Genomic DNA, 25134 nt, shown 5'->3' with positions numbered 1-25134 from the left:
CATTGTTCTGAGAACAGCAGCTGCTTCAGCAGTGGCTCAGTAAGATCTTCTCGATCAGCTCCACATCTTTGCTGAGTCATCTTGTCAGAGTGGTAGGATGGACGGAAACATCTGTGGAATTTTTCAGATTTGAATGAAGAGTGAAGAGTTTTGTCTGATGAAGCTCTATATTAGTATATTAGTAATCTTTTTTTTTTTTTATCTCTGAGCTACGTAACTGTATGCTGTTCTGTCACACCTTTTCCATTGACTTGGAAAATCTCCAGTAATCTCAGAAATATCTCCTGAATAAATCCGATTGTGCCTGAATATTACATAACTGAAAGATGGCCTCTGGCTAAAGTAAGTAAAAAGTAAAAAGGACAAAACAACAGAACAATAAAAAAACAAGCTGACTCAGGCTCTATTATTTCCACTGGCTCTACTGTTTGTGGCACTTATCATCACCCACCATTAGCCCTTAGCGAATTCCAACAAGGACCCAACAAGCCTTCTGCTCAGTGCTTTTAGCATAGACCTCACACTGGTGCATCCATTCAGAAGCCAGACCCAGCAACAAAACCGCAAAGCAGTACTAGCTACAAGCAGTGTGAGGTGCTGCAATGTTACATTCCTCAGACGTTCTTCAGTGGGTCCCAAGACATTTAAAAGGAAAGCTCTGCAAGATTCCATCTGGAAGATTCAAGAGTGGCTTAATGAGAACTGCTGCACCGTAGACAGCCTAATGAATTACTTTACTTTGGTGGTGGGTCATAATGCCTACACTGGAAATCTCATCTGCAGGTCATCTTATTTGCCATACAAAATGACCAGCAAACCCACACATCTTCATATGTAATGTATTAGAATAGAGTGGTAAATCTGAAAAATAACGATGAAGCCACAAAACTCCTTGCATATTGTCGCTGTCCAATGAAAAACATGCAAAAACATGACCAGAGGAGGATGGGTTCCTCACTTTTGAGTCTTAGTTCCTCTCAAGGTTTCTTCCTCTTGCCACTGTTGCCACTAGCTTGCTCAAAAGAGGCTGAGACCCCACATTTGTGGTGAAAACCGGCATAGAAATACATTTGAATTGAATTGAATTGAATGTGTCTTCAAAAATGGTGACTTTACAGGAGAAGTCTTTGAACTTTAAATGGATGTCAATGTAAATAAAAGCTTAGTCCACGTAATTTCAAGCATTTCTATTGGTCCGTTCATCCAGAGGTTCAAATGATTGGGGAAAAAAATAACTAAAAATGGACAAACATGGAGATACATGTTTTTCATTGGACAGCAGCAATATCCTTCTTTGCAATAAATGGTTTCCTGCCAAAACCTTCTATTTTCGCTATCATAAAACAATATCCCAAGGCACCAGGCAGCATAATTGTAAGCATTTTCTGTGAAGGCTTTGTGTGATGTAGCTTTTAGAGTTATTAAATGCTTCAGGTGTCTGGTTCTATTCACCACCACTGTGAGCAGTTCTCACCATTTCACGGCAAAGCTCTCTGAATGACTTAGTTTACATCTTAATGACGAAATTATGCAGAGATTCTGAAATATCTGTGGAATTCCTCGCATTCTGCAGAATGCAGTGCAGTACTTGCATTCAGGATGAGTCTTAATGTGTGGGCATGCATGGATTACTGTATATAAGTATGACACGGTGTTAAGTGAAATTTTCTGAAGATGCAGAGTGGCACCTGGCGTGTAGCCATTATGCAACTCCCTTTCAGCCCAGTCTTTCTGAGCTGATGGCTGACTGTTTGGTATGTTAAGGTAATTCAAATTCAAAACAAGAACTGGGGAAAAGAAAGATATACACAGGTCTATTGAGATTTAGTGCTTGTTAAAGCACATTTTGTTGTCTGGTGAAGAGCTATGTCATCACACTGGGTTCAGGGAAAGTAAAGCTTTAACTTGAAAAGATGCGCCACACGATTTGCATCTCAATGCTTGAGGACATTAAGCACAGAAATAAAGCTGTGCTATTGTAAAACACCTCGGAATAATGTATTATTGTATGCTAAATAATGATATACTATTTCTGCATAATATACTATTTCTATATATAACTATATCTGTCTATTTCCCATTATCTACACACATTGCTTGTGCCATTGGCTCATTTAATGGAACAAACTTACAAACTATAACAAATATCCAATACAAAATACTTTTTAGGGCCCGGACAATATTCACTAGCACTCAACCAGAACTACTCAAGGATAGTTTTTGTGATGATCGCTGATATCTTTTAAGAATTATAACATTTTTTATTACCAATTTAACAATAATAACATTATCTTTGGTAACTAATACAGCTTGTGAATATTTTATTTTGTAACCAACAAACCAAAAAAAGTCTTCAGTTCTTATATAAAGGAATTTTGCCCATTCTGCTCTTTAGAAGTCTATCCACAGATTTCGAATGATGTTTGGGTCAGGGGACTTTGAGGGCCATTACCAAACCTTCTTCAGCTTGCTCCTCCTCTTGAGGTAGTCCATTGAGGATTTTGAGGTGTGTTAAGGATCATAATCCTGCTGTAGAAGCAGTCCTCTTTTCATCTTCAGTTTTTATTTTTTTTGTTTTTTTTTTCCAGTATTTGCTGGTATTTAATTGAATCCATTTTCCCTCCACCAGTAAAACGAATTGGCCACACAAGCCCAAAATGCATCAGGCTTCTCATTTTGTGATGAGGACACAGGGCCGATTTTCTTCTGATGACTCTTCTATGAAAGTCATATTTGAAGAACAGTGGAACAGTCCACCACCACCCCAGAGGCTGCTAAATCTTTCTGGAGGTTTTTTTATAGTCAAACAAGAGTTTTCTTTCCGACTAGTCTGAAAGTTTTCTTGATCTTCCAGATCTCAATTTGTCCTCCATGGTTCCTTTTAACGACTATTTCTTAATTACATCACAAACTGAGGAAATCACTAGCTGAGAATGCTTTGCTATCTTCTTACAGACTTTTCTTGCCCTGTGGACATTATTTTGATAGTTGGCCAACTGCTTGGTTGTTGAGAAAAGGTTTGAGGAGTCAGAGCGTTTATAAAGCTTTGACATTTACACCACATGACCTTTCCTAATGACTGTAAATAAGCCATAGCCATAGTTTTGGAGAGCAGTTCATCTACTATTCACAGTAACAACAAAATGTAAACAGGGGTGATGTAGCACTGGGATCTCAATTAATGGAGCTCTAGCTAATACCTCTGTAATAGGTGTGAGAGACATTTTTGAACTAATCATTCATAATCAGTCTCTGACCTCAATAATGCTTTCATGGCCAAATGCCATCACTTCCTCACAGCAATGTTCCAAATTTAGCATAAGGCTTTTGCAGAAGAGTAGAGGCTGTTACTGCAGGAAAGGTAAAACAAACCCTTGATTTCAAAAGCAGCTCTGGAAGAATAGGTGTCTACAAACTTTTGCCCTTGTAGTGTACATATATATATATATATATATATATATATATATATATATATATATGTGTGTGTGTGTGTGTGTGTGTGTGTGTGTGTGTGTGGGGGGGGGGTATCGTGAAAATGCCTTCATGGTGTTATGCTGCTATGCCTAACCTTTCCTGGGATGTGGGGTCTGCAGAGGCTATCCTTGTTGTGCAAATGGATTCACTTTGCAAGGTGTCCACAAGATGTGTGAGCTGACCTAGGGCCTGGCCAGAGTTCTGCTGTGAGGTCAAAAGGAGAGAGCCTGGCTGATACTAAAGGATAAGACTGCCCAAAAAAGACACTGTGCGTGTCAAAACAAAAGATGATTGGTGAGGAATGTGGGATGGCTGTAGATTATGACTATAAATGGATGACTGAGCCATTTTAAAGGGATCAGTTTTTATCTCTGGGCTGTTTAGCTGATACAGTGCATTTCAAGAGGGATTGCACCGCTGCAATGAAAAGAATAAGTGTTTTCGCATTACATAATGTAATGCATATGACATTGAAAAACCATCACAAATACACCAGAGAAGCCTTCAGCCTAATTTGTAAAATTCCCTTCTATGTTATAATAGTCTCTGACTCAGTGCACTTACTTTGCATTCTGGTCAGCTGTGCTTGAGAAAAGGGAACACAGGCTGGATTATTTCTGAGCCCTTTATGACAATATCAGGAAGGAACAAAGCAGTTCCAAGTGACAGACTTGGGCCTCTCATACAGAAAGCTAACAAGGCTGTTTGAATGCTGGGAAATCACTGTTTTTTCCCACAAGTGAAAAAAGTGAAGCTGGGAAGTGCTGATAAAATCAGTCTTATAGAATCTATCAAAGTAGGCTATTTAAGTTAGCATTAATAAAGTTAATGAATTCATGCTTCATAAATGATGCACTTTCTAATAGAATGACATGGAATGGAACCATATGCAGTACTGAAGAGGTTAACCAGACAAAAAATAGTGTATTATGTTTTTATAATTTAATGTATTATTTTAATGTATTATTTCCGAAAGTATCCAAGTATCCAGTTTCTTGAACCAACAAGAGAGCACCACATTGAATGTTCTCTATATCATTAAGCTTCTTATGGGAAGTCCAGTGATGAATCTGAAGCTCCTGATAAATATATATTTATGTATTTAATACATTGTATTAATCTTGTTACATAGGTGGGTGAATGTACTGTTAGGTTAGGACTCTTTTTAGTGTAGTGTGCTGTGCTTGCTCAGCTGGGGTGATCAAACCCTGGTCTGCCATAGAGAAGCCAATGCACTAAATTACACCAACCACCACTACTTGTAGGCCATGCATTCCAGTTCGTAATATTGGTTTAACTAGTGTGTCTAAAGTGAATCACAGATTTTCCTACGAATTTTCCTGTGAATCTTAAATTATGCAGTCATGGTCGTACTATTGGTCCCCATATTGTGTCTAAAGGCCATTGTTCCAGTGCCAGTGCAAAGACTGTGCCATCCACCATGCCAAATAAATCACACAATTCAAACAACTGCTCTCGATCACAGTCAAAACACTACCTGATAAAGGTAATTACCTGGAAGTCTCAGTCATCTAGGTCATTATAAGCTAAAGGAAGTTGACTCCTGCCATAGAAAACATAGAGCCAGCCCTTTCCAAGACAAGAAGGGAAAACCCCCACATACACATTTGGTTGTGGAAGGATGAAGGATTCTGTTGATTGTATTACAGCGCATTTGAACGCATTTCTTTTTTTATTGGACCAAAACAACTCTTGCTAAATCTACTTACGTTATTTAAGCTTTACTCAAGCAAAACATTCAAGCAAAATATGCTAGTGCGTCTAAAAAGGTAGAATATCCTGAAAAAGTTCATTTTTCTTCATAATTTATTCAAGAAAGTTAAACTGTCTTATGCTTTATGTAGTTATTTAAAAAATGCATATTCTAAGCCTTTTTACTTTTGTTTAGTATGACTTATAGCTCATTAAATCCAGAAATTAGAAATGCAGTATCTCAATTGATTAGAATATTTCATTTGGAGTTCAAGTAAATTTCCATTCAAACAGTATAAATACTGTGTATCTCTTAGTCTCACATGCAACCACAATCATAAGAAAGACTGCTGCCTTATATGCATATTAATGCAAAGTTGACCTTAAGGACAACATGTGGTAAGAAAATGTGCATGAGTAACAGGGATGACTGCAGCCTTGAGAGGATTCTCAAGAAAAGTTACAAAAAGATACAAGAACTTAGACTGAGGCTGGATTCAATCCGCCAAGAGCCACCATCTCCAGGAAAGGTGGCTACAACTGCTGCATTTCTAATATCAAGCCACTCCTGAACCAGAGACAGCATTAGAAGTGGCTAGTCTGGGCTAAGAACTGGACTGTTGCTCAGTGGTTCGCAAGTACATGTTGCATTTTATTTGGAATTCAAGGTCCTGGAGTCTGGAAGAAGAGTGGAGAGGCAAAGAATCCAAGGTGTCTGAAGTCCAGTGTGAAGTTTCCACAGTCTGTGATAGTTGGGGGATGGTTGGTCCAACTGTGTTGTATCAAGTCCAAAGATAACGCAGCCGTCCACCAGTAGATTTTGGAGCACATCATGCTTCCATTTCCCAAAAAGCTTAATGGAGAGGCCGATTTCTTTTTCCAGCATGACTTAGCACCTGCTCACAGTGCCAATACTACTACCAAATGCTTTGCTGGCCATGTCACTGTGCTTGATTGGCCAACCAACTCTAGAGAATCTATAAAGTATTATTGAGAGGAACATGAGAAACACCTGACTCAGCAATACAGACAATCTGAAGTACCACGAGCCTCCATTGCCATTGTATTGATGCAGTAATTCATGTTTCTATCATTCCTGTATTGTACATCTGTTTAATCTTATGAAATATTCTAATAATTTGATCATAATTATCAAAAGTAAACCAAAAATGGCTATGAAATATGTCACCTTTAGTGTGATGAATATATAATTTATGACACCTTTTACATTAAATTATGAATTAAAATAAACTGTTTTTCACATTGAAATGAATAGAAAGAAAAAAGAAGGTTAGGCTGCCATGAATGGTTGAGTTCTGGACACTGGGGTGTGTCAGTCCACTGTTCTGAGAACAACAGAAGCTTCCTAAACCAGGGATTCTCAAAATCAGTAGCCAGGGACCAGTTCCAATTCCATAACCACCCACAGATTAATTTAATGAATTCTATAGTTTTTATTCATTTATGTGCTTATTCACTTCTTCTTGGTCAGGGTCACAGGGGGTCCGGAGCCTCTGGCCAGAATCACTGGGTGCAGGAATACCAGGAATACCCCCTGGTCATCGCAGGGTTCCGCACACACCCTTATCCACTCACATCTAGGAGGTCTATTGTCACTGATCTCACAGAAAGCAAACCTTATATAGTCACCACTGCATTTAAAAATTGGTGAGTTTGAGTTGATGAGTGCCTCTCATATTATGTTTTTATCCTGGGCTCACGACAAATGTTTGTATTGGGGCTCCCTGCTTTTTCGTCACAGATCCCACTCAAATCAGTCTCGTGATTAATTTAACATTTTACCTCGATAACGATGAATGAACGATCATACAGTATATAGGTGTTTGAGTTGCTCAGTTGGCTCGGTGTATGAGTTCTCCTCCATATTGCTTCCATGTCATAGTCTGGAATTTTACATTTAAATTTTAAACATTTAAAAAAAACTGACATGAGCGAGATTACGTTAATTACATACTCTCAATGTCGGTTTGATTAATTTTCTATTAATTTCCCAGCTCTAGGATGAAGCACTAATCTTGTCTTATCTAAGAGGGGAGGTGTGGTAATGTAATTATTAACTGTGCTCTCAGTAATTTCAGTTTTGTCTGAATCCACTGGATTTTATGGACTGTGTGCTCCACATCAGAAAACAACAGGTGTTATTGACTGTTGCCTGTAAATTTTCTAGCTTTCTATATATAAGCAGGAAAATATATTACATACAGTATTACACACACATTTTTTTTTTTTTTTTGGGGGGGGGGGGGTGGTTGCTGTCAGCTCCCTCATTCTTAAACCCATCCCTGTCTAGACCTGTTAAAGAAACACTTTTCCACGCAACCATCTCGTATCGTAGTAATACAACAATGCAAAAATCTTCTCCATTTTTGCTGTCTTTCACTTTCTGACTTAAGGTAGTTCTGACCAGTAGTTCTTTACATTGTGTCAAAATGCTGTGATGACTGGATCAAAAGAAGAGTGGATAGGCACAGAATCCAGTGTGACGTTTCCACAGTCTGTGATGGTTTGAGGCACCATGTCACCTGCTGATGTTGTGTTTTATCAAGCTCCCACCAAGTCCAAAATCTACGCAGTCAATGTTGACCCTTGTTTTCCTTGTGACTGTGATGCGCAATTTATTTATTAAAGTACTGTTTATCAGATTTAATGGTTCTACAGTCCCACACAGTCATTTTTAATATTTCATCTAAATATGTGAATACACAGTGGCATATTGAAAAATTTGCAATATAGGTCATACCTCCTGTGGAGAAGGTCAAATAAACGTTGATCCACGTGGATGAGACAAGTCGGTGCTTGGAGTCAGCTGTATTGGTCAGTTACATCTTGTTTAGGAGCCTTCAAGCTCAGTTACGCGCTGACAGAGGGGAGAGCTACTACCTAAACAAAGACATTCATTGCATTGTTTAAACCTTCAGGACAACAAAACCTACTGTTTGGACAAGATAACAAGATCTTCCTTTAGGATTTAAGCTGCAAACTGGTTCACAATCCTCCCGAAAATAACGTTTGTCTTGCCTGTTTTGGCATCTCACAGTGCTGACACTGGCTAATGAGCTAAGATCTCTCGGCTGTTCTCCAGTTACCCACCGAAGCATGGCTGCGCCCATGTAAAACGCAGCAGATGAAAAAGGCTTGGAAAGTATCAAGTCTGGTTGCGACAGCGTTATGACTGCAAAGCTGCCGCCGCTCACATTCTCGAAACCGTCCCTGTCTAGAGCTGTTAAAGTAACACTTTTCTCCACAGCCATCTCAGGGAAAAGCAAACACACTTGTAATGGCCGTCAATCATATTTAGTGCCAGTTTAAGGCAACACCTGACTGCCAAAGAAAAATAAATTTGTGCAGCAAGGAGCTGCATTCCTGCTTTTATGGTCTTGGTTCTGTATTTGAAGTTTTTTTTTGGGGGGGGGGGGGGGGGGGTGGGTGTAATAAAATCTTATCTCTAGCTTTCACTGCGGACATCTCAGCTTTTAACTGCTGTCTCCGGGGCACTTTAAGTGTCTGTTTGTGTCCCCCCGGCCCCCAAACGTGAGACCTTATTTGCTTAGCACGAGAACAAATCAATAAAAAGCCAAATACTATGAGGAAGGTCTCATAGTATTGATGTCAGATATGGAACATACAGCCGGTATCGTATGTGAGGTGAAAAGGAGACTAATATGTGCGGTACACACTTATAAATAAAGGGTCCCAAATGCTTCTTGGCTTAGATGTCTTATAATCAGACAGAACATGATTCTTTATAGAACCAACAGCAGTTCTTCTATGAAATCATTCCAAATAACAATTTTATATAAATAACAATTCATTTGTTGAGTGAAATTAACAGGCTATATTATATGACCATATTTGTTTATTTTTGCACACCACATTATAGGAATAAACAGGTGGTTGGGGCCCATATAAGACGCGGTTTAGGACCAGTGGTTATAGCACTTGATTATTGATCACAAGGTTGTGGGTTTAATACCTAGGTTTGCTAAGCGAAGGTTTTGGCAAAGGTTTGTTTCATATCTGTAGAAAACTTTGCATTATAGGAACTAATAGTGGCTGTAACAATTACCAGTGATGGCTCAGTGGTTGCTAAGTTGTCACTTTAAGGCCCTTAACCCTTCCTGCTCTAGATGTGCCATAGACTGGCTGATCCTGGCTTCCTAAAGCTGGCATATGTGAATAGGCAAATTTAGTTGTAGTGTATAATGTAAGTATAATGACAACAAGGGTGTTTGTCTTTATCATTGGGATAACTCTGGAACGTACTATGTTAGACTTCTCTACAGTAAATGGAGAATTCAGATGTTTTTCTTCTACAGACTCAGCAGAATAAGCTTTCTGAGAAACCGTTCCTTAAATATTAATAAAACTTTATAAAATTATCAGCAGGTGCCAGTGTTCGATACCTGTCAGGGCTCCATCATCGGGGGATTTGTTTCCTGTGTTTTGTCATATTCTCGACTATAACGAAGAGGGAAATGAGCTCTAAAGTTATGAGCGAGGGCTGAATATCTATGCGTCTGCAGCATTGTGGAGCACAATGTGAATTTTCTGTCTAATCAGCTCACTGTTAAAATGGCTAATTAGCTTCTGTGGCTCCCTAACGATGTGTTGACTAACACATCGGATAAGGCATTCTGGCGGGAGTTAACTGTTTTCCCCTCCCTTATCTCATATCAAGGGACAAAGGGTAATTAGAAACTGTTGTGTTAGAGAAAAGTAAACATGCCCTGACACAGAGTTCTGGCACACTGTACTTGTGTACTGTGTGCAAAAACACCATATTATGTGATGGTTTGTTATGCTGCTATAAACCTTTCTTATACTGCTCATATTTATTTGCTTTAATATCGTTCTAGGGTGTAAAATATCAATAGATGCATAGATATATTTGATTTAAAAGACTTCAAAATGGCTTCAGCTGTTGTCTGTTTAGACTTACCTGCCGCAACGTTACTTATAATAAGTATTATTATTATTATTAAGTAAGAATAAAATTAATTTTACATAAGCAACCAGCACATCTGCTACAAATTTACACTAGGTTTTCAGCTATTACTATGGTAATAGGAGCTTTGTATCTGCCTCAATAATGTTGGCTTTATCAAACAAAGCAACTTTACTTTGGTTTACTAGTAACATCAGAAATGGTCTATTATGCATTTTCATTATTTATGCATAAATAAATACTCCCAAGTGTAAATAAACCATGAATAAACTATAACTATTATATTAGGCATATAAACTTCTCTAAGTTGCAATACTACACTCCCAGTGATCCTAATTACTGTTGAATCCACATTGAAATCACATACATGAACAACGTTTTACCACTGATTTAACTTCATCCTGCCTAGAGTTGTGTACAAGTGTCAAAATTGAGCTATATTATACCCACCCACCCAGAGGGTGATTATAATATCAGCATGAATACTGTGAATAATACACACAATTCAATGTTTAAAAAACAGTTATAAAGTATTAAAGCTTCTTGAATATAGTCAAAATATATACATTAGTATGAGAATATTAGATGACCAAATATATGGGACCATTGGACAACTATGGACTACTTGGACCATTTTAACCTTGTGCCCCACTATCCTTTGCAACAATTTTGGGGTAGGCTAAAGGACATGAATAGTACTTTAACAAATGTCCAGCTTTAGCTTTTACTAAATGATGGCTAGAATTTCCATATCAATCCAGGCTGGTCCAGGCTTTAACCATTATAACCATTATCCCCAACCAAATGCTTGTTGGGTAATGCTCGATTCCTAGAGGAATTGAAAACTGTGCATATAATTTTAGTCTATATGATCAAAATGAGGACTCCAGAAAGCATAATGGAATATTATGCATGACATTTTGCCGTGCCCTTGACCGATGCAACAGGCTTCCAAGATAAAATGGAGAGAATGTTAGCGCTAATTGACTGCAGCTGGGCTTGGCCAATATGGCAAATGTGTATCGATGGAATATTGATGTGGCGCTTCCGAAAATTGTTCTGTGAAGTTGTTTGGTTCAGGCACTGCTTTGAGTAATAACTCTTGATAAAAACGGGACTCCCCTTGTATCTAGACTAAACAGCACCACGCATCAACGCTATCTTGTGTTAGAAAGCACGTACGACTTGTGTGTGAAGTGTCTTTCAAATATAATTCTATTATATGTGTTGTCCTTGTTGACAATAACATTGGACCAGTTCTTGGCTTCTGTCTGCCATGGCTAAATAATTGTTTTCTTCCCAGGCTTGGTGGCATCAGCCCAACTAACCACAACTCATCATCAAAGCTGGAGGAAGTGCTTCATCCCACAGAAGGCCCCATTAAGGCTGAAGTGGACCCCCCCCCCTCCACCTCCTCCCAAACACACACACACTCACACACACACACACACATTTTATTGGCTTTTTAGCCTTTTCGACAGGAGCTTCCATTAACACTGATGGCACTCCATAGCCTGGCTCCAAGCTCTCCCCAGTGTGAGTATGCCGTGGATCACATGGAAGTAATCAAACCATCTGGTTCAACTGGAGTCCAAAGTAGCATTAGGAAAAAGTTGCCATCCATGCATCGCTGGGTATGTTTAGAGGGGAAGGCTCTGTATTTTGCCGCTAATATGCGGCATGCACAGCTTTCCAACGCTGAAGAAGCGTTCTGTTTCAACTAATACTACCATGAAGAGCATAAATACTTTCTTTATAAAATGCTGGAGTATGTCCCTGTCTGCAAGATTTATAAGCAGCACCACCAGATAAATGTAGAGGTAACATGTTTGCTCATTCACAGTCGATTATTAGTAGCGCAATTAAGCATTTGCATCATATGTATTGCCACTGCTGTTTTTTCTTTAAATAAAAAAATTAATCAATTATCCCAGTAATAGATTACAACAGATGCCATGAAGTTAAATTAAGAAGAGCAAAAACATGAACAAATGGGTAATGCTCGATTCCTAGAGGAATTGAAAACTGTGCATATAATTTTAGTCTATATGATCAAAATGAGGACTCCAGAAAGCATAATGGAATATTATGCATGACATTTTGCCGTGCCCTTGACAGATGCAACAGGCTTCCAAGATAAAATGGAAAAAACTGTGCACGGCTTTGATTGGCTGGGTTATGACGCTACCTCGGTCTCACAGAAGCCGCATATGATAGCATAGTTTATCACTGTATCAAAAACTGTGTAATTATTCTAGATAGTGTGTCTCTTATTGTGTCCTCTTATGCTAGCTAGTGGACAATTTTGTTTGCCGGTTAGCTTTTAGCTTCCCCCAACCCTCCTTGCCCCAGTGTAGTTCAGCTGAGGTAGTCCACTTTGTTTTCGAAGGTGCAGACAATGGAAAGAAGAGACAGAAACAGCGAGTGTTGTCTAGGTTTTAGCTTTTACAGAGCACAAATCATTTCATAATGCATGTTGAGTTTGAGCTTCCCCTCTGCGGATACTGGCACAAAAAAAGCTGCAGCCACGAGGCCTGGTTCTCATAGCCTACAAGATGTGCTGCTCTCCAGCATCGACAACACCTTATTCACCGGTTATCGTTTACGCCAGCTTTGACTAGGGCTTTCGCTAGTGAGCTTGGTGTATGTAAATTCTGGAGGGCGTAAAACAGTGTTCGAGGTTCACAATTTATTCAACTATGCCAAGATAAGTTCAGTTCGACTTTCTAGGGCTACTTAGACACTTAGACACGTTGTCTCACTTTACAGTCATGTACTGGAAACTGTACAGTCTGTACAGACTGTTGCTGTCAATGCCGAGTCGTTGGACGTGACCTGAATTATGCTCCCAAGCCTTCATCCTCCACTATGTAAACTGGCCTGCATGCTGTTGGCGATCCTTTCAGCAATGGCTGCCGTTAATTTGCTGGACATTGCACATTGTTTTCCAGTGAATACAGAGAAGTGTGGTCTGTCACATGTTACCAGGGCTAACGCTGTTGTTTGGCGTGCCGCATGAACTCTGATGATAACTAGACTCAGCCTGAGAGTAACCCACAGAACGAGGGAGCCGTGTGCTTTGAAATAAAGATTTTGTTTATAATTGAAAGACACCACTACACCAACAACTCTGAAGTTTCTAACAGTTCAGCAAAATTATGCATGGGCACACCCTGATTAGCTAATATATCTGACCCTTATCTACATACCTGCTACATTTTGCCTTTTGCCTTTTATTTCATTCCCACTTTGTGTTAGTTTTGTGTGAGTTCAGTCATAATTCATTTTACATAATTAGTCACTGTTTCTTCAAGAAGACTGGTGTATGTAAATCAGCTATGTTCTGATTGCTTGTCCTGTTTGGTGCCTTGTTAAAAAAATAGTCCAGGCTGACACACTACTTATATTTTTAACATGAATGGGTGGAGCTAACCTGCTGTAATGTGCCCATAATGGGCTTTTTCTGCTGCCTTGTTGTCATTTATGGATCGATCTTTTTTTTATTAATGCTTACATATTACATCAACCTGCCACAATTGACTTTCTTAAGGAGGAATTCACTACTGATTATTTTATAATAGCTTCAAAGCTGACTCAGCCAATCAGAATAAAAAAGCCATATTGTTGGAGCGGTGATACTTAGCACAGCCATGCAGTTTATGCTAAGTGCTGGAAATAATATTTTCATGCTTTGTTATTTAATCTTCATTTCATCTTAATGTCGCTTTTAACAAATGAATGTTGTTCTTATAGTCGATACAGTGTTGATATCGAACAGTCGTTGTCCTGCAATGTCTCAGAGGCTTGTAATGGGACATAAACCCAGAACTTAACAAGTTCTAGCACTGTTTTAATTGGCTTAAAACAGTAATCAACAGATTGACAGATGTCCTCAAAGGGATATAATAATCATAATTTCAATATACAGTGGTCACATGACAAAGGGGGATATTTTCTGTTTCATTTTAAACAAAACAGCTTTTTTGTTTGGTTCTATGAACCTAAGACTTTAAGAAGCTAAGACTTTTATGACATAACTCCACATTGTCCACAATTAAAGTAGAACTCCATTGATTTTTCAACATTTCTGCAAAATTACATTTTTGACCAGAGGAAGCGAAAGAAAAAATTGTCTCAGGAGATTAGAAAGAAAATTATAGACAAGCATATTAAAGGTAAAGGTTATAAGACCATCTCCAAGCAGCTTGATGTTCCTGTGACTACAGTTGCACATATTATTCAGAAATTTAAGATCCATGGGACTGTAGCCAACCTTCCTGGACGTGGCGGCAGGAGGAAAATACGATAATACGGATAATACAAATGTTAACAAAAAAAAACCTTCAAGAGTTAAAGGTGAACTTCAAGCTCAAGCAACATCAGTGTCAGATCACACCATCGGTCGTTGTTTGAGCCAAAGTGGACTTCATGGGAGACAACCAAGGAGGACACCATTGTTGAAAACAAATAATAAAAAAGCCAGACTGGAATTTGCCAAACTACATATTGACAAGCCCCAAAGCTTCTGGGAGAATGTCTTATGGAAAGATGAAACAAAAGCACATGGCACATGGCCAAAAACAGTCATTCATTATGGTTTAACTATAAAAACCAGGGTTCACCAGGTCTACAGCACAAACATAGCCATTTTATAAACTATCTAAAATATTCTACACATTTTAAATGGGAAATCCAAAAGATTTCCTGATCAAGAAGTACCATATTCTGTTACTACCAATGTGAACTATTCTGACTTGCTAAGTTTCTCTAAAAAAATGAGAATTTCACACCAAGCGTCTCTGGATGGATGCTTTTGTTTTACATATTAACCATTTCATTATGAATACCTATTTGAAAAATCTGTGAAATTCTCCTTTAACATATATATATATATATATATATATATATATATATATATATATTTTATATATTATACATATATAACATTAGTTGGAAAAAATGCTAAAAGAATCCTCACAAGCACATCCAAAGCCCCAGCAGAGCCCAGATAAAGAGCACATCTTTCTTTTGAAATGGTCAGTGTGGTGTTGGTGTTGATTTATATATGATCAATAATTCAGAAAGTTCCTTGCTGGTTCCACTGTTGGCCAGATGCCTCAGTCTGCCTTGCCAGACCATGTCAGCTGCGCAGTGCGTCAGACATGTAGCACATGCAGAAATGTGACATAAATATTTCACAAATATCCAGCGCACAACCGGCGGCACCTGGGCAAAGTGTGGCGCGACCGGACGAGGTGGCACCTTCTTATTGGCCATCTCGTTGCCGCTTATGGAGAGGAAGGCATGCATCTCCAGCTCCCTGATTGTTATCTCTTAATAAGCATGGCCGACTGAAATCTTTTCAGAGCAAATTGTTGAAGACATCTGGCAAAGCTTTCTCGCCCATGCACGTACTGCTGAATGTCCCCCTCTTCGCAGGGTTGGCATGGCAACGTGTAACTGCTATTCAGCAGCGCTACAGTTTGAAAGGTTTAGGGCCTAGTTGAAAATCCATTTGGGCCACTACCTGTGTATTTTCCACCCTGCATTCTCATGTTGAAAGTGCAGTAAATCTTACCTCCCACAAACCCCCCTGATATGAATCAATGGTACCTTTGTTCAGACAAACTAAATAATGTTTTTTTCTGTCTTTTTTATGATGCCTGCCTGTCAAAAAAAGAAAAAAAGGACTCTTCCGGCTCAGCCATGTTGATCAACATTTGCAATCCTTCTTGAATAGGCAGAAATCAAACAAGCAAATCATACTTTACACACCAAATCTAATTAATGCACTAATAATATCAAATAATAAAAAAAAGTAAGATCGCACAGAACACCACTGATTTCACTGTATCGTTCAAAACCAGCGCACTTGTTTACTCATCGTTTACATGACCTGGTTTCAAATCAAACGCTTTTGACAGCAGCTTCTGACTACGGCTAGGTCATCCCGCTGGTTAATCGCATGCAAATAAATTCCTCCCTTGAAATATCAGACGGGCCTGCTTGACCCGTCATTAAAACAACAGGCCTTAATCTGAAATCATGACGGGCCGTTTCTCGTTAGTTCATAAAATATTACAATGTACAACCAGACCACTCATTCGCACAAAGAGGCAACACCGAACTCGACACGAAAAGAGATTTCTGAACCCGAATATACATCATTGCACTAAAGTCCAGCTGTGACTGGCTAATAGTGGAGTTAAAAAAAAAATTGCAAAATTGAGAGGGGTTGCCTGCTCAGAGATGGCTCCAGTTCACAGCTTTGAATGGCCGATACTTGAGAGGCGGTGCGTGAGAGGCCATACACTTCAGATGCAGTTTTATCTGAAGTGTGATGTGTTTTAGCATATTAGCATAGCATATCAACCACATTAAACTGCATTAGGCAGACTTTTGGCATGTGTTTTCATCCACCTACAGGTACAATCAATGCGGTGCAAAAGGAGCACTCTATTGGGTGATGAAAAGGTGAGGAACATAGTACAAACAAACCCACAAGTAAGTGCTTGTTCATTTACATAATAAGAATACTAATTACATATTATGTATGGGTCTCAGAAACGATGACTAGCATATTTAAGAGATGATTGTTTGACCACTTCCTCTCACTCTCTGTCTCTCTCTCTTCGTCTCTTTCTGTGTCATGTTTAATATTTTTAAGCCTGATTTGGGAGGGCGGGGGGGGGGGGGGGGGGGGTGGAGTTATTGATTTGGATAAATACAGGACTCTGTAATACATTTCACTTTCACCTTCAATGGTTTTATTTGATCTTGCACTTAAATAAATGACTACACAGGAAAAACCACTTGGGACTAGCTCTGACTTCCTTGATCTACTTCACTCCTCTCCCGAGACGATGACCCTTTTACAGAACTACTAATCACACCGATGTTACAGCTCTGAAGCCTTAATGACCCTATAATGCTTGGATCAATATGTAAGCACGGGTACTTTTTCATCTGAAAAATGAATGTCATCCCAAACAGAAAGTGAGAGAATTCGTCTTTACTCTAGCAGGCCGTCTTGGAAATGGGCCTTTGTTTCACAGTCGCCCACTAAACTGTGCTGACAGATGCTTGCTATAAGCTGTGTATTTTGTACAAATATTTGTGGACACGTCTTCTAATGAATGCATTCAGCTACTCACGCAGATGTGCAAATGCATACAAACACACACACACACCGATTGTCTAGTCCCTGTAGAGAGGTACTACCAATAAAATAGGACTCTCTGGAGCAGACAAACATGAACCTATTGGCACCATGCCAAACACCAGGCGTGGGCTAGAGAGGTATAAAGCTACCCAGCATTGAGTTGTGAAGCAGTGGATCTACCTGTGTTCTCTGGAATGATGGATGGTGCTCCTTCTAATACATTTGGGATGAGTTGGGGAATTTGGGATGAGTTGGGGAATTGGGGATGAGGTGGGATGGTGATCATCCAACTTCCTGACCTCACTGACGCTTTTGACGCTGAATGCAATCAAATACTTACAACAGTGCTTCAAAGTCTATCTAGTAGGCTTGGGCAATAGAAATAGGTCCTCAAAAGCAAAAACAAGATAGACTCTTTTTGTAATACTTGGATTTTAATATGGGAAAAACGATGAACGAGCAGATGTCCCAATACTTTTGTCCATTTAGTACACTGACATACAGTATCACATCAAATTAAACCTTTTTTCAAAACTTTTTTTCAGGGCTACGGAACTAAAAAGAACATTTTAGCATCAATCAGAATCTTTCATTTAAAAAATATAATAGTAAAAAAGTAAAAAATGAGTTTTTTTGTGACATGTTGCCTGATAAACATTTTTGATGTGAAGTAATTGGATACTCCTGCTTTGTGCATAATTATTGTAGGTAGGTTCCAGACCCACCATGAACCTAACTAGAAAAAAGCACATAAGAAGATGCATGGATGGATGAAATTGAATATGCTGGCAAACAGGGAATTAATTTTAGAGTATTTTACAGTATTGTACAGTATTTTACAGTGTGGCTCAGTCATTTAGTTTGTGGATATAGTTTTTATAATAGATAATAGATAATGAGGTCACGGAGGAAGAAGTAGTGAGGATTGTGAAGACATACAATTTGGCTCTTCTGGCATGATTTCAAAGAATAATTAAAGTCATGATGTCAGAGCATCCATTCAGAGTATGCGAAGGAGTGAGACTGCCCATGTACCTGAATACTTTTTCTTTGTTCCCTTTGTCACCATTTTATCAATGGATAGAGGTTACTGTTACAGTTGGCCCCATGTTTATATTGTTTGTTTGCAGACTATTTTTTCTATATTTACTGAGGATACATAAAAAGACTGACACTATGCTGCAGAGAGCATGCTGCAGTCTGTGTGGCTTGGCACAGTTGCCATGTCTGATTCTAGACAGAATTCTCAAGACATTGAAGATTCATGCAAGTGTATACGAGGTCTATGTCTTACGTCACACAAAAAAAACTTCAGTCCAGTCAGAATTGTCCCCAGCGGTGGTGATGGCAACCAGAGCGTCCGAAGCGTTTAATGCCTCTGAAAGCTCCCTAACAAAAAGTTATTGCATGAAATAAAATGAATTGCCTGATGTCTGACACATGCTGACCTGGTGCCTGAAACATATTTTTAGAAATCCATTCATGGCAAAGAGGCACATGCAGGGAGTTAACAGGCAAAATAATCCCAAAAGAACACTTCTCTTTCAGATCTATCATTACCATTTCATATGGTACTTGGATATGTTCCCTAGTGGTTTGGATAGTACATAAAATTGCTATATTTACACTGTACACACCATTTCCATTACATAGTCTGCAGGTTTCTCTATATTTCTTAATTTGACACAAAATGGGTTATATCGGAATCTAGTAGTCTTATTAAGTTGTACAAAACATGAGCTTTGACATCAGTGAACCTTGTTATCTAACCTCCATTGACTTATCTAAACCTCCAATGACTGAAAGAAGGACTGCCAATAGAATAGGACTCACGATGGATGGTGCTTCATCCAATACTTTTGAGAAAAGTTAGGGAGTTGAGGATGAGGTGGGGGGTGGTGATCCAAAATCCTGACCTCACTATCGCTCTTGTCTAAGCCTAAAGTCTTTCCTGGACAGTAGAGACAGTTACTTGGACAAATGCAGGATAATCCCTTTTTTAATTGCAATGAATAAGCATGTGTCTCAATATATAAATAGAATTATATTTATACATAAGGGCAAAGGTTGGGTATATTCATCGCAAACCACCTAGGTGCGGGCAATACGGTTTGGTGTAAGGAGAATAAACAGTATATGAAGCCTGTAAAGTACAGTGTCTATAAAAAGTACTTACCCCCTAAGACAGCCATGACTACTCTGAAGGAGATCCATCGATGCTTCATAGTGGGGATGGTGTGAAGCGTCTAGTCTGATGGCCAAAAAAAACAGTTGAACCTGGAGTCTGTCACATGTCTTTGGATGAACTGTATTCAAGGTTTAATTATTTATGCCACTCTCCCATAAAGCTTTGACTGGTGAAGAACCCGAGCAATAGTAACTCGGTCATGCAGATTTCTCCTGTACAACATCCAGAGAATTCAACCCTTTCTCTCTACAGAGGCCACCCAGGTGCTTGCTCAGTCACTCTTCAGTCTCTCAGACTTGACTACTGCAACTCTCTTCTGGCTGGTCTCCCTCTGCACACCATCAGGCCCCTGCAACTTATCCAGAATGCAGCGGCACGGGTCGTCTTCAACGTTTCTAAGTTCAGCCATGTTCAGCACCTCTGCTGCATTCTCTTCACTGGCTTCCTGTAGCTGCTTCCCACATCAGGCCTACAAAGCCAAAACTGGACCAGCCCCTCCGTACTTAATGACATTGAACAAAAGCCGATCTGCACCAAGAGCTCTTCGAGCCTCAAGTATGGCTCGGCTCGACCCACCATCCCTCAAAATCCACGAAAGACAAGCGTCCAGGCTTTTCTCTGTCCTGGCACCAAAGTGGTGGAACGAACTTCCCCTGGGTGTCCGAATGGCAGAGTCGCTCACTGTCTTCAAACGCAGACTGAAGACCCTCCTCTTCAGAAAATACTTGAGCGAATAGTAGAGTGGTCACATTACTGATTTGTGTTTATTTGAGTCTGAACTTAGAAGTATCTTTAAATTATTAGTCTAGCTGAGGTTATTCTTGGGTAAATAGCAAAGCACTTTTGTAAGTCACTCTGGATAACAGCGTCTGCTAAATGCCTTAAATGTAAATGTAAATGTAAATGTATAGGTGTTTTGGCTGCCTCCCTCACCAGTCTCACTAGTAGTTCTTGCACATTCGCTCAGTGTGTGAGGGCGACCTGCTCTAGGCAGATTTTCACATGTGCCGTATTCCTTCCATTTCTTAATGATGGATTCAAATGAACTCCAGGTGACATGAGAATTGTTCTGTATCTGTCCCCTGACTTCAGTACTCTTCAGTAAGCTTTTTTCAGAGTTGTGTGGAGTGTCCTTTTGTCTTCATGGTGTATTTTTGTAGCCCAGAATACAGATTAACCAGCGACTGGACCTTCCAGACAGGTGTCTTTATACTACAATCTCTTCAGCCACATTCACTGCACTCTGGTGAGACTGCTAGCACCAAACTGCCTGGATTTTTGTTTAACTGAAATTATTTTGTGGAAATAATCTTCAACATGTTTTACATCATTTTTTGAAATTGACCATTCCATTTATAAAACCAATAAAAGAGGAAAACATCCAAGGCTATCTTTGAATACTATTTAAAGGCACTGTACATGCAAAGAATGAAGCAGGAGCAGGCTTTTCAGGTGGTCTTTTCCTCAGACCACAGTGTAATTAAGAAATGGCAGTTAACAGAAGAGGTGGAGGTCAAGTAAATGTCTAGAAGAGCAAGGAAGCTATCAAACAGGAATTGCTCATAGGCTTGCTAGAAAGGCAAATCAGGATCTCTGGAGTGGAGGAGCACATTTCTACTGTGCAGCAACACCTGCACAACGGATAGAAAACCTTTCCTGCGTCCTCGCCACACAATTCAGCATCCTAAACACACCTCGAAATCCACATTGGACTACCTGAACAAACACAAGATGAAGGTTTTGCCATGGCCCTCGCAGTCCGCCGACCTAAATATCACTAAAAATCTGTGGGTAGACCTCAAAAGAGCCGAGCGTGCAATGCCTTTGTATAGTTTTTTGTAGTCTTCATTTGGTCATCACACTGTTATAAAGAAAGGAACTGCAAATGTCGAGAGAACTTTACCATCTCAGGCAACTCAGCTGAGCCTGGTGCTTCTTCTCTGAAGCCATTTCACTCATTTTTGCTTGGGACTCGAAACTTTTCAGTCTGATGCTGCATTTACAGAAAGAAATAATCTGTTAGGTACAATACATGTGACATTACTGTAAGATGTTCAACTCACATGTGTCAAAGGATTTATGCAAAATTGCAGTAAAAGTCATAGGGCTCTTTTTGCCTGTTTTTCTAGCAGCTTTGAACTTTTCAATGAACTTTTCTTTGTAACTTTTCAGAGGAAGCTATAAAGGCTGATGAAAATGCGAATGACAACTGAAGCAAGAATTTGCATTTCAGCAACTTCTGCAAGTGGAATAGCATTAATGATCATTTCACGCTTAGAACTTCACATTATATGATTTATGCAAATAACTGGTCGTACCAATATTACCGATGGGTGTTTCGCCCCCCACCACCCCCACCTTTTCATCCCAGTTGCTATAGCAACCACCATCCGGCCTGTTTATTAAGGAGGAGTCATGCATAATTGATCCACTAATGCACTGCCTCACAGTCACTGGCTGAAAGTCTTTTGTTTCCAGGTCATATTCAGGGTCCAGATATTTACATAAAAGCATCACATTCGCTCAAACCGGTCATTATTAGTAATTTCCTGTCGTATCCGCTGCTGATGACTGCAGTGTAAACACAGATTAATAAACTGTAAATACGGTCTTGTTGGGGATTTATTACATTATGAGTGTTTTTTGCCGTACAATGTTTAGCCAAGGTAGTAATTGAAAACAGCGACTTAAACAAGCAATTAGTTTTACTTTCCCATAGCGAGAAGCATTTGCATTACAATCAGCACCCCGGTCGAGAAATTGTGCTTGACGGGTAGTTTTGAGTCATAAATAAATAATCTCAGTACGGGTGACGCTTTTCAGTTCTGCTAAAATCTGATACTACTTTACCACACTGGGACTGAATAAATGTGAGCAAGTAGGCATAAGATAATTGACACAATAGCACAAAAGCTGTAGTCACAAATGCTTTTAAACAAGTAAGTGAAAAGGTAACGTTTTGGGGCTGCTGGGGATCCTGCTGAAGCACTGGTGCCACAACGACTGATTCTTTGTAAGTAGAGAACAATAATTATTTATTGTATTTTTGTATCATTTGCTTGCCTATGACTTCCTGTGGCAGCCCATATAATCACACTTTTCATCGTGACTAGTTGACAAATGCAGTTGCCAGTTGTCTTATTCTCATAAAATAGAAGGAAGTAGAAATTTGGTGTTTTGGAAGTCCACCATTATATATATTTGTTTTTGTAATTTCCAGAAATACAGGCGAGCACAATCATACCTAAGAAAATGGTAATGGTTGGTGCAAAGTCATCCTCTTGTCTTGTTGGTTTTCCTATGATAACATCCTACACTCTCCCTTGGGTAGTTTATAGGTAGTCCAGTTGCTGGGTTAGTGACAATGTCAGAGTAACAACCTAGCCACAGGTTAAATATTAACAACATTTACATTTACAGCATTTAGCTGATGCTCTTATCCAGAGCGACTTACAAGGTTACTTGTATTACAGAGGCGGGCCTATGTAGTGTTCAGAGTCTTGCCCAGGGACTCTTATTGGTGTAGCACAGTATAATCAGACAGGGAATCGAACCCCAGTCTCCTATATGGCGTGAAAGCTCACTGACTGGTGTTAGCTGTTGCGCCACACCAACTGCAATTAACAACTGACAGGAATCAGTAAGTAAATGCCAATACAATATCATTATGTACTGTTTACTGTTACTGTTGCACATTTGTTTCCACTGTAACTCAAGGATTACTGTTAGTAGTAGAGTATGTGCTGGTAATTATCATTTTATAACTAAATATTAGGTCATTTTTTTGGTACTATATATTTGGTAAGACATTAAATATCTGTGCAATAACCCAGCTAGCTTGGTCAAACTGGCTAGACTTTATTCCACAAATGTTCTCTCTATAGTGTTACGGTGTTATTCCCTAATCTGCAGTATAGTAAGTAGACTTACTACCATCCTTTCCCTCCACAGATAACAAATGGTGCCATTTCACATTTCTGTGCCAAGAACTGACAAAAAATCAAGACTCAGTATCAAGGTTTGTTGCCTAAGGCTCTGGCCAGTTGGTTGTGACCACACACACAGTTTACTGCAACAGATGTGCTCTACACACACACACACACACACACACACTGCCCCTCCACATTATCATCTGCTGGCTGAATTCAGCTGAGCAAGCAAACAAACCAAATCAAAACAGTGGGTCTCTGCATATCACTTATCCTGATGATCAGCAAATTTGTTATTTTAATATACTGCTAATATACTGTCATTCCAATTTGAACACTGCATAATATATGAGAGGTGTCAGAGACCTGTCTTTATTTATTTAACTTCCAGTGAAAACTGTTTCAATCCAGACCTCAACATCATTGAATGTGTTTAGGATGACTTGGATGGTGAGATGCAGAAAATGCCTATTTAGGCTCTTTAGGTGGAAAAAGCTGTGACAAAGGTAATGAATGAACACATTAAATATTAAATCATCTGATTTTATGGTTGATGAGGTTTCGGTTTAATGTTTTATTAACTATACAGTACATTGTTTTGCCTTTTTAATAACTCAACGGACATTTTTCCAGGCAGTTAAATAAAGAGAAAGGTGACTTATGGATGCTTTCTGACTTTTACATACTTTCTGACTCTTTAACATTTGAATTAGTTAATAAGTTAATGCAGAAGTAGATATAATGTTTGAAGCATTACTGCTGGTTCATTCATAATGAAATGTTCACTCAATGCAAATGTCAAAAAAAATGCAAATAAATGGTAAATTAACTGATGCAGTCTATAAAAAGGAGATCTGCTGACCTGTGAATATTAAAAGCTAGTTGTTGCCTTAATCAGGTATTTTATAGGCTAACTATTATAAACAGCTAAATCAGTAAGTAAACTTTAATAAAATATGAATATGTACTATTAATGTAAACCAATAGGTAAGAAATCTATGCTTTATTTCAAGTAATCGCAATATTATACATTTTTCATGTGTGTCTGATGGGATTAGGTAATGTTGTCTTGCTATAACTGGCTAACATTTTTTTTTTGTTTGTTTCCACCGTAACCTGAGGGTTACTGTTAGTAGTAGAGTATTTAAATCATCTGATGTAGATGTAGAAATAATGTTTGATCCATTACTGCTGGTTCATTCGTAATGGAATGTTCATCCAATGCAAATGACAGCTGCTATTTTTAAAACATAAAAAAATGCAAAAGAATTGGTTCACTAACTGTTGCAAACTATGTAAGAGATATCTGATGACCTCTAAATATTAAAAGCTAGTATTTTACCGGGTATTTTACCCACTTACTAAGACCTGGATTACTCTGGGATGAGAGGCAGTTTAAACATCTTCATGCTAGACATGCTAGAGAGCAAAGCGGTTAAGTGCTTTGAGCCATTATATAACATCAGTGTAACACAGTGAGTACTAATCTATGTTTGTGGAATACATTTCTGTATGAATAAATATATAAACTACTGACAACAGTCAAAGCACCCGTATTACCGTGTCACTTAACTTGGTGACACACACAGCAAGCAATAATTGTGAGCATGTTTAGGAATGCTTTTGCAGACACAGATTACACTGTACATGGGGGTCTTCTACTGAAGGGCCTTATTAGGCCAGGACTAAGCCTGATCCAGAA

This window comes from Salminus brasiliensis, chromosome 20 (assembly GCF_030463535.1).
Source record: "Salminus brasiliensis chromosome 20, fSalBra1.hap2, whole genome shotgun sequence".
Lineage (NCBI taxonomy): Eukaryota > Metazoa > Chordata > Actinopteri > Characiformes > Bryconidae > Salminus > Salminus brasiliensis.
This window is presented reverse-complemented; position numbering follows the sequence as displayed.